At 31.7% G+C, this 11,311-nt stretch overlaps 1 long non-coding RNA gene across 1 annotated transcript; it reads right to left on the reverse strand.

Annotated features, from left to right (window-relative positions):
- Positions 1-119: 119 nt before the first annotated feature.
- LOC136235452 (uncharacterized) lies at positions 120-9,894 on the reverse strand. Its single transcript, XR_010691806.1, has 3 exons — positions 9,435-9,894; positions 6,723-6,788; positions 120-377 (listed from the first exon to the last, which is right to left on the reverse strand). It is a non-coding gene; the product is annotated as an uncharacterized lncRNA (long non-coding RNA).
- Between the last annotated feature and the right edge of the window lie 1,417 nt (positions 9,895-11,311).

Genomic DNA, 11,311 nt, shown 5'->3' on the forward strand with positions numbered 1-11,311 from the left:
AATCACGTTGTTTTAATTGAAAAATGTAATCATTATTATTAGTGTTAAATATAAGTAGTCTCACACGGCTCATTAGTAATATAAAATACATATGAAAAATCAAGTAGAGCAAGAGCAACTGAATGTAAATAAACAATATATTGTCCAACATTTTATTGAACCACTTTTTAAACTAAAAAATGAACACAAAATCAATACAAATATCCCAAACGGTTGAAAATTGAAAAGGCTACATATTCAAATAAATCAAGTATAAGTTTATAGATAACAAAAATAGCTTCAGCCGTTCAAATTTACTAAAACAAAAACCATCGATTAACTTCGTCTTTTCTTCCTTTATCTCAGCAACATCATTCTTCCATCTTTCGTCTGCTCATCTAGAAATAAAAAAATCGATAGTCAAACTCACAAATTAAAGGTTTCTACTGCATTTCAAAAATCAACAACATAAGAATAGAAAAGGAAAAGCTAAAAAACCAGAGAAAAAAATAAAAACCAAGAATTAGAAGAAAAATTGTCGAGATTCAGAAAGAGAAAGATACCACAGGCGAAATGAAACCCATTCGTCTTATAGTCAATGGTGGAGGAGCTAATACATGCTAGAGTAAAACAAAGAAGATGAAGTCACCGGATGTTAGGATATGAAATTAATATTAGACAGTAGTTTGTATTTAATGGGTAATTAGGTATTACTTTTGTTAGTTGGTTAGTATATGCACCACGTTTTAACTCCACTAAGGCTTTTAATTATTTCTTTCTTTCTTAATAAAATTTATTTTTTTATTAGTTTTGAGGTAATCTTTTTTATTTGTCTAAAAGCGTGGTTGAATATTAAATATAGGGACAAAAAATAAAATTACATTCAAATAAAAAATATCAAGACACTTTTTTATGATGCAAATTCTAAACCGTCTTTAATTTCAAAAAAATGCCGATGCTTTTTTTTAAAAGTGTAGTTACTTTTTCTAAATGCCAACGTATAATAAAAGTGTCGTTAAGTGACAATACAAACCAACACAAATATAAAAGCGTGGTTAAATTTTAAACTATGAAGACACATGTCAAAATGCGTCGCTAAGCAAGTGTCGTAATAAACCTTTTTTTTTGTAGTGACCCAACTTAAGTGAACATGTAAATTAGAATTATATTTAAGTGCACGTGGCTTGTGGATAAAAAATTTATATAAAAATTTAACTTTTAATATATATATATAGAAAAAGAGGGCGAGCCTTGGCGCAACGGTAAAACGTTGTTGCCGTGTGACCTGAGGTCACGGTTCGAGTCTTAGGAGCGGCCTCTTGTGGTGGGACCCCTCCCCGGACCCTCGCTCAGCGGGAACGCGTAATGCGACCGGGCCGCCCTTTATATATATATAGAAAAAAAACATGCTAAAATGAAATTGAGAATCGACAACAATAACATATATTGACTCTGTTTGACAATTAGTTGTTAGCTGATTGACTTTTTGGTTAATTGATTTAATTAACGGATTGTGTAAACTTGTTTAGTAAAACTTAGCTGATTGCTAGTAGCTGTTTATGTAAATGACAAATAAAAATATGATAAAACATTTATTTGAGGTTAAAGTGTAGTAAGTAGGGGTAAAAATGTCCAGAAAAAGAGATGAAGCAATAAGCTAATTGAAAAACCTCATAAAATGAGCTTTTTCAAAATTAGTCTTTTAAACTCAATAAGCTCTTTCAAACATTTCTTCAGCAAACACTATTATTACAGATCTGACTAGTCAACTTCTAAAGTAGCTCAAGCCTGTAATTTTACCCTAAAAAGCTCTTTACCAAACATGGTCATTGTCTCTTTCAAAATTTATTTCACAATTTCTCTCTTAACAGTAATAAGGATAAACTACAGTTTTAGCCATATGGTTATTGGAAGAGAGCAAATTTAACCTCTACGTACAAAATAGTACAATTTTAAACCAAACACTTAACATACGGTGCAATTCCAAATCCCACTAACGGAAAATAACTTCATTAATGGAAGACGAGTTTTTTTTTTTTAATTAACTTAAGATGTGCAATGTCAAGTCTTATTGGATGGTTAGAAAGCTAGAGGTTGGAGAGTACCTAGAACATGAAGGTGCACATGAAAAAAACTCATCTTTCGTTAATGAGGTTTGAGATCAGTGGCGGAGCCAGAGCTCAAAGTCCGGAGGGGCTCCATTGCATGAAGATTTTTTTTTCTTAATAATGACTTAAGGCTTTGATTCATAGTAGTCAAATCAAAATTTTCAAATTTTTGATAATATAAGGGTAAATTTGATCATAATTGGAAACATTAAAGTAAAAAACAACTGAGATTCAATATAAAGTAAGGATAAGGTGCAAAAATACTCTAATGTTTACACCTAAGAATAATTTTACCCCTAACGTCTAAAATGGTGCAATTTTACCTTTAACATTGGCAGTCAAGAGCAATGTTATCCCTAACGTTGACAAGTTTGGTCAATTTGAGAAATTATTCATCAAATTGTCTTCTCGGTCATGAATTTTGTAACTAAAAAAACACAATTTAAAATAATAAAGGAGAATGAGGTTAATAATGATTAAAAATGATACTTAATATTGATATTTTTTAAAGGAGAGTGATGTTTAAGGGAAAAAATTAAAATGAGATAAAAAGTAAAGAGTTAGAGATTTGAACATAAGACCAATTGGATGTAGAGATTCCTTCAATTATCACTACAACCAACTATGTAAACTTAGTTTTATGTCATATAATCACATTCTACATTATAAGTACTAATGTTAACTATTTTGGGGCTACTCGGGACTGAACCACTGTTCGTCAAGGTGTTCCGAAGGGTCGGGAGACCCTCCCCTACCCCCTAGCTCCGCCCCTGTTTGAGATTGTACTGTTTGGTAAACGTTAAACTTAAAATTTACATTATTTTATACGCAAGAGCTAAATATGTTATTCCTCAATAATCATAGAGTAAATTTATACTTTAACCCACAATAATATAGTCATAAACTGTTTCATTCTCTGCAAATTACCTAAAAAGAAAAAAGAATTGCACATGGGAATATTACCCCAGCCCAAATTTACGTTGACCATGTCTTCCTATTTCTTGATCCAAATTCGTTTCACTTTTGTACTGCAACTAATTTGAATTAATTGAAATTTATAATTATGATTTACATCGTAATCACTCTTTCAGTAAAGATAAACGTGCACATTATATATGTAAATTATTACATATTGTTAGAGTAAGAGTAATCCCATATTATATAGAACTAGATTTAATTTTAGCTAACTTTTCCAAAATAATTAAACTTTCACTTTTCAAATTTACCCTTATATAAATTTATTATATATAACCAATTTCGTGGATTAAACAATTTTAAATATTTTTTTTTGATAGAAGTTGGGACGATACAGTAGTAATGATCCTGGAATCCCAACTAGGTTAGCACCCCAAGAACACGCACTGAAAACCCGATATTATTAAAAAAAAGAAAAAAATAATGTAACACAGGGAGGGAAACGGAAAAACAAAGTAAAAAATAAAAAAAAATAATAAAAAGCAAAAAACAAACAAACAAATAAGTCAGCGAAATCTAAAGTGACCAACATTACAGATATTATCAAAAAGCAGTGAGTGGCAGAATTGCGGAGCCGATTGCCACCACGTAATGCCGGAGAAGGAGACTATTGGGGTTTAGTGTCCTATAGTCAATTGTTCTAGGATATAAACCATCTGTAAATGAATTGTTCTTTTATATCATTTATTTTAATAAGATATGGTTTTCAAACTATATAAAAGCAATTACTTTTAAGAACTAAATAAGTCTAATAAAAGGAAATCCTTGAGTTTATTTAAAATGATTATAAAGTGTTAATACAAGCATGAAGTGAGACAAAACATTATAATAAACTTACCCCAAATCTAGTAATATGTTTGGAATAGGGATTGACATAACATTGTGGAGACTTGCATGTAATAATATTTTCTGTCGAGACAGAGAGCTGATCTCACAGGCTTCAGATATGTAGATATCTGGACAGTTACATGGATCCAGTGGAGGAGTTCATTAGGATTGGGGACCCAACTTGAGATAACAGGATGGATGCATTTATCCTATGTCACATGTTCATCACATTGGTATTAATAGGTATAAGTAATCTTCAGACTCAAAGGAATGTTAATTAGTGATTCTGGATTATGGAATGTGATACTTTGACTTTGTTCAAACACGATCCATAACAGAGATGACTCTGGGGTGTGTGCGGGCAAGCATTGGGTATCATAGGTAGTAATTGCAGAATAGTTAACATTGGATTGAGCATTTGTCACTCCTGATAAATGAGAGATATGTCCAAGGATCGCTTGTGGAAGACTTGACTTTAAATCCTTGCAAGGTGATAGCTTAAGACTTGAAATAGAGATTTCACTTAACCTATCTATTCAGAGTTAACTCGGCATGTACAAGTAAAACGAAAGTCTCGCTATATGTGACTTGACATAATCCGTAGTCATAAGATTCAGTTCAAAGATGTAGTTGATAAAGGATCGAATTATACTATAACTAATACGGAAAGGTCAACGACGGAATCAACCTGTCTTCTTATAGCTCTGGGGGAATGTTTACGGTTCTGCTAATCATAGTCCTCGCACTCATTCCGTTATACAAAGATTAAATGTAATTTTGGGAAATTAATTTAATGGTTGTATACGACTATTAGTAATAAGAACCTAATGGGTTACACATAAGACTTGGAACCAAAATGAGGAATGGATATTAAGTAATGGATGGAAGCCCAACTTAGTCCACTAAGGCCCATATAGAGAGAGGGGGGGGGGGAGGAAATTCATGTGTATACATGTGGGAATTAATTTAATTTTGATAATTGTAATTAGAATATAATTGTGGATTAAATTAATTATAGGATAATTAAGTTAGAAGGTTTATTATGATTAAATTGCTTCTAATTATTATCCTATTAAATAAATTAATATTATCTTTATATTTAGATATAATTATAGATAATAATAATAAGAGTATTATTCAGAATATAACTTTTAATAAGTAACCTAATTCTATCTAACTAGGATTTAGATACAAGAGGTTATTTATACCCCATGCGGCCAACCCTAATCATCCCTTAGAGTGAGAATTTCGACCCCCATCGTAGAGGATGAAATCGCACTGCTTGCTTCCATTCAATTGATTTTATCTCTTCATCTTTCTCTATGATCTTGTGTTGATTTGTTAGAGACAATCTACTTTGATTGTTTTCCAAATAGAGTAATAAATAGATAGCAAATATAAAGAGGGTTGTTGGAGATAATATGTATTAGTCACTCTTAAATCACTAAGAGTCAATTATTTATATTATTTTTAGAAAGCGAACTAAGAATATTTTGGAGATGCTTTAATATCCATAAAATTTAAATATTGAAAAGGTTAATATGTCTACTTAAAATACATTAGAGTTCTAAAAAAAATAGACCTACATACTATGGTTAAAAGAAAGTTTCACTACTGTGCATTGAATATTTTAATACACCGTAATGAATCTTTTTAATTTAATTACTCATTAGGGAAAGTTTTCGTTTTGCTCTGAAAAAAACTTTTCTGAAACTGCCGTAATCCTTCCTTTCTTCTCTTTTTTTACTATTTTCTATCAAAATCTTCGAGCTTTCTTCTCTTTTGTGGATCTACTTTGAGAAGGAAGAAGGAAATTCCTTCTTCCTCCTCTTGTCGGGTTAGATTTACTGTTTTTTTTTTCTTTCTCTTTAGTCTGTGTTTATATATTTTATTAGATCTTTTTATCCGTTTGAATTGTATCTACTCTCCATTATTCTGCTATTTATATCTTTTTCGGATTTAGCATGAGCGGAAACGATTTATTTTATACGTGGATCAATATATCTTTGTGGATCATAATATTCCTACAGTGTGCAAGGTGTTTCTATGAAAAGGGAAGCCATTGAAAATCATCTATTATTTACTACATAATATTAGTTATATGCATTCTAATCCATTAAGAAAAGGAGAGTTGAATAAACCAGTTAGCAGGATTTACCGTGGTCAATCTACATTTTGTGTTCTTATTGTTCTGCATGCAGAAAGAGGCAAGTGTTTTAGGCTGTGGATTTTAGGATTTAAGATCATTCCTAGTTATTTCATGTTTGAAGTGCATTTCCGATAAGGATAATATTACTAGCAGTAGACTAAAATCTCAGAGGCCATCATTCAATTTTGCAATCAAATACGTGAAGTGACAACAACAACAACAACAACAACAAAGCCTTAGTCCCGAAATGATTCGGGGTCGGCTAACATGAACCATCATATAAAACCGTGAAAATCAAGTCGTGTCAGCGACACAGATTCGCTCCCTCCACTCCGTCCTATCCACTACCATATTTTCCTCAATTCCCAATAAACTCATATCACTCTCGATCACCCTCCTCCAAGTTTGCTTAGGTCTTCCCCTACCCCTCACCACTACATCCCTTTGCCACTCTTCGGTTCTCCTAACCGGCGCATCAAGCGCTCTACGTCTCACATGGCCAAACCACCTTAGTCGGTTTTCTCTCATTTTATTCTCAATAGATGTAACCCCTACTTTTGTCCTAATTATTTCATTACGCACCCGGTCCTTTCTCGTGTGACCACACATCCATCTCAACATACGCATCTCCGCCACCGACATCTTATGGATGTGGCAGTGACAAAAGAAAGAAATAGACTGACCTTGTTAACACTAGGGACCAACTCCTGCAATGCCCTTATTCTTTCTGCAATTCTTTCTCTGCGCAACTGCAGCAAATAGGAAACAACTAAGAGGGAAAGTAAACATGTGGCCCATGTGCCAGAGCTGCTCCTCAAGTGTCAGGTGTTCATACTACTGTCACTAACAGTTTGATACTCTTGACATTAACAATTACTTGGATAGTGAAATCATCTAGAAGCACTGATATGAAAGGGGAGAAGATAACATGGAACATAATATATTCAATCTTAACAAAATCAAGTGCAACATGAACTTATTTGACCTCAATAACAGATAACTCTTTCCCCCTTAGCTAAATGTTTCAATCTAGTTAAGCAATTATCCTGCAGGCATTTGCACATAGTTGTGGAAATTGTGCAGATGAAACTTGTACCAGATCAATCTATTCCCTTAAATAAAATAAAAAGAAAAATGCTTACGAGCTTCTAATTTGAATTTATTTTTCAAATTTTGTGTTTGAGAAAAAAAAAAATCTGAAAGTTTTATCTATTTTCTTGACATTATTGCATTAGTTTGATGGTGGTTTCCTTTCTATACTATGTTAGACCTGCCTGTTCAGCAATGCTATGCACATGCCGCAAATATAATACAATCCCCAATCATTTTGAAAATCAATACCCGGCCATAAGGAAACATGCCGCTATTGTACCCAGACATGCAATTTTCCACCATAGGCAGTCCAACAACAAAGTATTTCCTATATCTTTACGTCTCATTACAATTCTAAAACTTGTAATGGTAATTCTTTCTATACTAAAAGAAAACGAATTGAAAATCAATAGATGAATTGGGAGAGAATTTCCCCGCAATCAGCATGTTCAGAACAACTGCAATTTCCAGGAATCCACCATACCAGATCCATCACCGATATATCTAAAGAAACTCCCGAATCAATAATGAAACCAAAACCAAAACCAAGACCAATAAATTGAAAAAAACGCAGTCAGATCACTAATACAGGAAAACAAAAAGGGATCTAGCCACCTAATATAAGAAAAAAAGGCAGCTCTATATCACGCAGACACAACAACCAAAAAATTATGGCAAGTAAAAATCAAAGCATCAGAGAGCTATCAAATATGATATCGAGATGTCAGTACGAATATGAAAATAAACTAAAATTTATCTGATAGAATCACTTCAAATAACAGCAAAGGAAAGTTCTGATACTCTAGCATCGGTAATCAGCACAATAGAAGGTTAAAAAACCTAACACGAAAGAAAAATAAAGAAACTACATTGTGAATATAAGTATTATTTTTGTCTTAAAAAACTATAATAAAAATTATATTTTATTTTTTTTTTATATTTTTCTGTAGGAATTTTTTTCTCATAACTCTTAAAATTATTATATATTTGATCATAGTTGAAAACTAAAATCTATAAAAACAATGAAGATTAAATAATTTAGTATCTAACATTATTTGGGTTCCAAAATTATACTTTTACAAACCCAAAATTGTTTAATGAACTATAACTCTTGAAACTGTAACCCTCGTCTCGGGTCACATTGAAAACACATAGAAAACCAAGCAACTATCATAATTAAGCATAAACACGAATATAACTACATAAAGGCTCCCCATTTAATTACCGTTCATTAAAAATTCATAACCAAATGGCTAAATAACCAATAAAACAATTTAATCGATCAATAAAAATTCACTCAATCTAAATAAAGTAATCCAGTTCAACAATATATTAAATCCTAATAGATGCTCGTAAAATTTCTAATGGGAATAAGACGCTTGTGATGGTCAGCCTGAATGTAGAGTAAACCTGAAAATCTAACAAATAGGAGAATCTCTGAACCTAGCCTGAAAATGTCAACGTGGCAAAGGGTGAGCTGCCTACTCAATTAGAATAATTACCTACGTTTATATATACAAATATATATATAATTTCATGCATCTTAACATTTAATTAATCAAACAATTAACAATCAATCAATCAAGAATACAATATAAACATATAATCTCGTATATGACTCAATTTACTTCAAACAATAAAATTATAATTTATTATCTTTATTTTTAAGGGCCCAGCTAGACCTAAGTGAAATATACGCAATGGTCTCATGGTTAACAATATTCCAACTGTTTCCAGTTTCAGGACACGTACCCTTTTAACCTCATAATGATTATCTCAATAATACGGTATCAGGACACAGTACAAGCTCAATTAAAGCAAAATAACACCCTACCCAGGTGCCTGTGATTACAGTATCAACAAAGCTCCAGACCATTGAATATACCCACTCAAGCTAACTATTTATGTTTTGTACTAACTCATACATAAACCAACACAATTTTATAATTCTCAATCTTTTGAACTCATATACATTCTTATTCTACCATGGTATAATTTCACGGCTAATTATCTCAATAGGTAATTACATTAGTAACACGATTTCAAAAGAAACAAAACATTATATCAATAAATTCAACTATACAGGGAATATTTGAAACTCTAATCTCAAATCACCGTATATATAAATCAAGTACCAATTAAAGGATAATCAAATACTCAACATTCATCATTCAATATACATTTAATTATCACTACTCAACATTCATCATCCAAACATACATTTAATTATCATATGACAATATACCAATAAACACTCATATATATATATATATATATATATAAACATAAGCAATTAAGTTTACCTCTCATCCCAAAACACTAATTAATTTGTCCGGGTTCTATCTGACTCATTACTGGCTCCCCGGAGTTTCGTCGGAGCACGGTGGTCGGCCGCCGGAGGTTCGCCGGAGATGTCAGAATCGTGAACCGAGACTATCACGAGATAGCCAACGATGAGGGGAGTCCAAAAGTACACTCCTTTCATTATTAAAATCGCCTAAAAGGTCGAGATCTAACATTATCCCGGTGAAAAATACCCACTCCGACCACTATATTTTTCAATCAGAAAAATATCAATAGTGGTCTTAAAATCTTCCTTACGGAATAAGGAATTTAATGGTGTAAATTTCGTTTCAAGGAGTGACCGGAATAAGGAATTATAAAGGAAAATAGAATTGGAAGAAATAAGAAAAAAAAAAGAAGCTGCGCAGGTACTGTTTATAAAAAAAAAATCGTTTTCTTTTCCTCCCCTTCCCAAACCTAATTCGAATAACCATAATAATAATAATAATAATAAAATGATAATAAAATAATAATAATAATAATAATAATAATAATAATAATAATATAAAACTTAAAGAAAAGAAAAGGTTGAAGGTCCTTAACTTAATACTAAAAATTCTATTTTTAAATGATAAAAGTTATAAAATAAATACTAATAAAAATTACGGATGTTACAGAAACTGTCACAGATTTGATAATATATTTTCCCAAATAACAAAAATTAAATGATTTAGTGTCTAACATAATTTGAGATTTTAAGATCATGATTCATTAAATTAACATAATAACTCTTGAAACTACAAACACATTTGACAATATATTTTCCAAACTATATTCTAAGAAATCAAATTTAGTAATAGCCAATCAATATTATTAATGTTTACAATTTATAAATATTTTCGAATATAAAATTTATAATACTTACAGATTGCAAATTATAATTTAAAAATCACAATGATTTATAGTTTAATTGAATCTAGTTTAACACATGAAATAACAACCAAAGTCAATCGTCGTTACCTTCTGAGAGATTCTGTTGTGGTTGACTTGTTTATATCGAGGAATGACAAAACAAAATCTCCAAATTAAAATAATATACTACATTGCTTAATCTTACACCTTTTTGTTTGGTAATTTTGTTCTCTTACACTTAGGGTGGGTTAAAACAGGAAATAACAACCAAAGTCAACCGCCATTACCTTTTGAGGGATTCTGTTGTAGTTGGCTTGCTTCTATCGAGGAATGAGCATCCATAGATTTTCACAAGGTCGAAAAGGTTACGCCAATTCCGACGAGGCATCTCAGGTTCATGGGGATTGCCATGTCTATCACCTTTGTTCGGTGGAGCCGCGGCGGTCGCAAATGTGAGGACCGCGGCAGCACATTAATGAGGAATCCTTACGTAGCAAGTCTTGGTTTAAAAATTCTCCTTATTAAGTGAATAAGGATACTATATTATTACATTGATTTAAGAGAATTTACATAAAGTAGGATCTAAAAAAGCTCAACACTAAGAAATTCAGTATAGCGGATAAAATCAATATTGGTCTTTTATTTATTTATTTATTTTTCATGGGTCTCCACTCAATCTTCCTTGGAATCACCCTACATTGTGATGTGTTTGCCTTAGTGCCAAACATTGCATCCATTTCGATTTTTATTGGGTTGGGATGCCAAACCATTTATTTTTTATGAGTTTTATCCTATGCGCTTCACAAAAATTGAAAGAGTTTTTGGATGAAGAGATGGCAAAAGTGATGAATATCAATAAGTTGACTGCTTTGATTGAAGAGAAAGATCAGTTGATCGAAGAAAATCGAAAGTTGAGGGAGGAAAATCTTAACTTGAGGGAAGAATAGATTAGTATGGTTAGAGCACACAATACTTTGAAACTTGC

This window comes from Euphorbia lathyris, chromosome 7 (assembly GCF_963576675.1).
Source record: "Euphorbia lathyris chromosome 7, ddEupLath1.1, whole genome shotgun sequence".
Lineage (NCBI taxonomy): Eukaryota > Viridiplantae > Streptophyta > Magnoliopsida > Malpighiales > Euphorbiaceae > Euphorbia > Euphorbia lathyris.